Source organism: Lactuca serriola, chromosome 8 (assembly GCF_051521515.1).
Source record: "Lactuca serriola cultivar US96UC23 chromosome 8, Lser_US96UC23_V15, whole genome shotgun sequence".
Classification (NCBI taxonomy): Eukaryota; Viridiplantae; Streptophyta; class Magnoliopsida; order Asterales; family Asteraceae; genus Lactuca; species Lactuca serriola.
In genome coordinates this window covers 5805843-5810683 of record NC_136415.1, presented here as the reverse complement: position 1 = coordinate 5810683, position 4841 = coordinate 5805843, and the positions used below count along the sequence as shown (strand labels likewise).

The 4841-nt window shown below is 31.9% G+C and overlaps 1 long non-coding RNA gene across 6 annotated transcripts; it reads left to right on the top strand.

Annotated features, from left to right (window-relative positions):
- Positions 1 to 312: 312 nt before the first annotated feature.
- LOC145068758 (uncharacterized) lies at positions 313 to 3874 on the top strand. Of its 6 annotated transcripts, none has more exons than XR_013689112.1 (8): positions 313 to 618; positions 711 to 840; positions 916 to 984; positions 1087 to 1189; positions 1269 to 1393; positions 1607 to 1753; positions 2735 to 2915; positions 3014 to 3874. It is a non-coding gene; the product is annotated as an uncharacterized LOC145068758 (long non-coding RNA). The 6 variants fall into 6 exon arrangements; XR_013689114.1 differs by lacking the exon at positions 916 to 984 and having other exon boundaries at positions 319 to 618; positions 3014 to 3292; positions 3369 to 3874; XR_013689113.1 differs by lacking the exon at positions 916 to 984 and having other exon boundaries at positions 314 to 618; positions 1269 to 1385.
- Positions 3875 to 4841: the final 967 nt, after the last annotated feature.

Below are 4841 nucleotides of genomic sequence, written 5' to 3'. Positions count from 1 at the left end.
ATTCATGTTTTAGAAGAGTTTGTTCAGTTAAGAGATACCGTCTTTATCTTTGACTTTTTAACTTTATTGACCAAACAACGTTGCACTGCATAACTTCATTGTAAATATTGCATTATGGTCTTGTACGACTTAATTTTCAGCGTTTGACCAAAGATTATTTACAATCATTTTATGCATTAATCTTTATTTGGTCAACATCAAAAGTGAAAACTAAGGACGCATCAAGCTGAACAAACTCTTCTAGAACCTGAATCCGTCAAAATTGAAGTGGTATTTTCTCAGATTATTCAGCCATTTGAATCGGTCAACAATAGATGCACTCTTTATGGATCTCATCTCAGTTTGGTAACCATAGTCGTTCCTTCAACCACTCGCCATCGCTATCTCTCCCTAAAAAAATCTAAAATTCATCACCACCCAATATTCTCTCATATCTCCTCTATCTCTCCATAACCGTTGCATCGCACACCACTTCAGAAAATCAATTCAGAAAGCTAAAACAGAAGGCGGAAATTGCAATTTGATGTCATCATTTGTTCTGGTTTTGCGTTTTTCCTGATCATCTGTTTTCCCAGTCGTCGACGAACACCCCTGCTACTCTATCTCTACTCAAAAGAGGTAAAATACACTGATTACCCTTTCTATCTCTCTACATATGTGTACATGTTTGCAGAAACAGAACCAAATCTCTTTAATTTCGAATTTCACAGATCGAACAATGGGTTATTTTCCCAAGGTTGTTCTTCATATTTGCTTATCAGAATTGGACTCCGAGCTCCTGCTTGCGTCTTCTTCATCGATGCAGCAACCTCCACCTACCACTTCTAACCCGGGTAAAAGGTATCAAAACTCACCCGCCTATTCATTTTTGCTGCCTTTATGTTTCTATTTTTGAAAGTTTTTTTGGTTTTTAAGGTTTTGACTAACCATGATGACTAAAAAAGGTTATTTTCAGAAATTATGTTTTCACAAAGAAACACGGTGGTAGTATTCTAATGTCCTTTATTCTTCATCAACATCACCATTACCTTCATTTTTCTCTCCCTTTCTCTATGAGTGTTTAACGATTGTGTTTCTTTTTAACAGAGTAAGATCAGTTGTGTTTGGAAGGTGGAGTTAGACTAAAAGACATCCAATAATCTAATTGGTTATCCGGTTTGTTTCATTAAAAGAATTGATAGATTACAATGTATGGTATTAAAAAAAAAAGTTAACTTCATGTAGAATATACGAATGTATACTCATGCACTGCTCATATTCTTGGGCAGGATTTCGTTGGATGGAATTTTGAACAAACTGGTTAATCAGTTTATCTTAGTATAAAACAAACAAAAAAGTGACCTCTTAAGATGGACCTTTGAAAAAACCTACCCTCTTGGCCACAGGTAATCAGGTATCATGTTTCACATCTTTTGTAACTTCACTGAACTTATTTTGGTTCCATCTAGCATTATCTGCTCAAGTTAGTTGTAGGTGTAGACTGTCTTGAAAAAAATCGTTTTTTATGTACAACTTTGTAAAATATAAACATAATTTTCATTTGTTTATACCATAGTATATAATGATGTTTTATCTTCTTTTTATTTTTTTTATTTTTTTTATGTAGAGGCATGATTGGTCTGTGAAACTATTGAGGGAATGAATGCTTCAGATGATGCTAGATAGTGATTGGGCAACAGAGGGAGAAACTCTTCAAGGAAGGCATACTCCAACTCTAACAACGAGGATTTCAAAAAAAATCTACACCCTATTGGTAAATTCCTTCATTAATTTTGAATTTCTTTTAGTTTGGATTTAGTAGTTTTTGAATTTCAAATAGTTATTTATTAATTTCAACTTGACCCTTTATTCTATTTCTTATCTCATTTCATTTCATTCAACCGAAAATATAAATTGTTGTTTTTATTTGTTTTTGAACAAACAAAAACTATCATTTTGCATCCCACACCGGGAAGATGTCTTGGACCATCATCATGCCAATATAAATGAAAGGACCAAGAGATGGGGTGAGTGAATCCAAGCCAAATGCAAATTCACCAATTAGTTACTCATTCTAATTCAGTTTTTCCATTTAATGAATAATCAATGCACCTCCATGATTGAGCGCCATTAGATAATGGTCTGTATTACAATCTATATTATGTATGTAGACCAATTTACCAAAATATTGTTGTTGCTTATCATCTCATGCTTTTCTTTTCTCTTTGCTGTCTTAAGGGAACAACTTGCTAAGTTTATCTATTCTTTTCATAGATATGTTGCTTTATTTCATGGATATGTCATGATGCCATGTCGGTGTAAGTAAGTTATGACTTGATAGTTAATTGGCCATATTGTAACAAATGCTAATTCATACATGGCCATATAATTGGTTATAATAGTGTACTTCCAAAGTGTAATATAATGGTTTTATACAAAAAAAAGTGAAAATAAATTCAAATTTATTTAGAGTAAATACAATTTTGGTTTCTGTAGTTGTCAGTTGTCACTATTCTGCACTTTTTTGAACCTAAGAAAAAGTTTCTCATCTGAAGAACTTTGGCATGGCACATCACCCAAAACTTGTTCCGAGTAATGGCATTATATGGTGCACTTGAAAATTGACATTGTTCCCACATAAAGGGAAGTTTCAAATTTTAGTTTGAAAATGGCAAAAATGGTAACTTGATTGATTTGCTTTTAATGGTGTCTTTTATTTTTTATCCTTTTCTGATGGATTTTAATTTGTTTGTAGTAGTGCCTGAAAAACAACGAACATGCAACTTGTAGATTTGTGACCTGCAATAATGATTCATTAAGGTGTAACCAGTCTCTTCATTCGAAAAGGTGCAGCAAGGGAAGTATGTTGCTATCAGCAAGACTTGCAATATCCATAATGATGGGTTTTTAGGTCTTAATCTTGGATTTGCTCCAAGGTATTAGTTGCAATTAACAATATTCAACAACTAATGGTTGGTTTCATGTTGTTACATAATAATGAAATTGTAACATTTCATAAGATAAATGCTTACAGTGTGTACCAGAGAGATTAAGAGGACTAGAGGGCTTTTGATGTCGATTTTTACAACTTACAAGGTCAAATAGCAAAGCGACAACTGAGAGGTATGTAACATTAATCATGATTGATTTTTCTTTAATGACTTGACTAACAAAAGGCATATGCCAATATGGTTGTAATTCATACTCAACTCTAATTTTGTGCATGTGGCTTTGGGTTGGGGTCAATGAGAATTCATTGATAATGTTCACCTGCATCTTCAGTGGAGAAAGAGTGAAACTGGTGGACATGATGGTGAGTAACCATCTTGTGGAATTCACAATCAGTTTATAACCTTGAGACCATAAGAACTATAACCAATTATCCACAGTAAAACTTGATACCTTAAGAGCTCAACAAAATCACATCACAAGGGAAGAACCAATCAAGCAGTAAACAACATGAGGGCAAAATGGTCAAACCAATTTAGCAACCAAGAAACGAGTAGCAGCCAGACAATATTTTGTCCCAAATCCACCTAACATTAGTTTAACCAAACCACACCAACAAAGGCATATGCATTCAAGCAGAATAACATCATCTTGAGGGCAAAATGGTCAAACTAGCATATGCGGCTGAAGCTGGAATTAAAAAAAAGTTAAATGCATCTATTATATGTTTTATAATCAATAGGTTTCAAGATCTTGATTAGAGGGTATTTAATGTATTTCACAATTAATCAAAACATGTTACTTGATTATTATGTTTTGTGTCAAATCAATCGGTGTAATATTAATTATGATATGTATTTATGGAAGCTTACACATTCCACGCATTAGAGTTAATTAATTGTATATGTAGTTGACATTTTGATTCAAAAAAGGTTACTTGGCATGATTTGTTATTTTTGGTTGATGTTTTATAGTCAATAATGTTTTTCTATTTGACAATCGAGTTCAATTTTAATCGATTAGTACTAGCAGAAAGATAAAAACAAATGGTGGTTCTAGAATCCAAAATGAATTAATCGTACACACTCCCCACTCCCTAATCCATCAAACAAACACTAATCGTGAAAACGTAAATATTGATCGAAAGAAAGCTATCCACGTAAATGAAGTTATTTGTAGATGTCACAATACATTAATACTTTTATTTATAAATTCAATCAATAACTTATTTTTATTTTTAATCAAAACATTATATTTTCTTGTTTTTAATGAAAACAAAATATATTTTCATTTTTAATTGAAAATTGTAAAATACTTATTTTTAATCAAAAAGATTATTTTTATTTTAACCCAAAACAACATATTTTTTAACACAAAACAACAAGAAATTTTAATTTTTAACCAAAATCAAAGTATATATATATATATATTTAAAGCAAAAGAGTAATGTACTTTTCATTTTAACTAAAAACGACAATGTACATTTATTTTTAACTAAAAACGTCAACATACATATATTCGTAAGCTTTTCAGATTCGTATATTTTGAGCACCTGCATTACGTATGTTGCAATCATGTTAATCATTTATCTATCACTTATTGCATGGTTATCACGATATTGCATATCAAGTGTTCACATAATCCCTCATGCAAACCGTAATAATCGAAACAAAATTATTCCCCGAAACCATAAGAACTTTATAATGGTGTCGCAATTCGGGATTACCAACATCATACCAAAACAGTGTGTCCGACCTTTGTGGGATGCAATTGAATTCCAATACATTGCATGCTCTTTGGAAGATGACATATTTTCTTATAGAAACGAATCTTTAAAACGAATATAATCGCCAAAAGAAACTATTTGAAGAAAAGTAAATTTTTGTTGCCGAAAGTCGAAAAACGGGTTTATA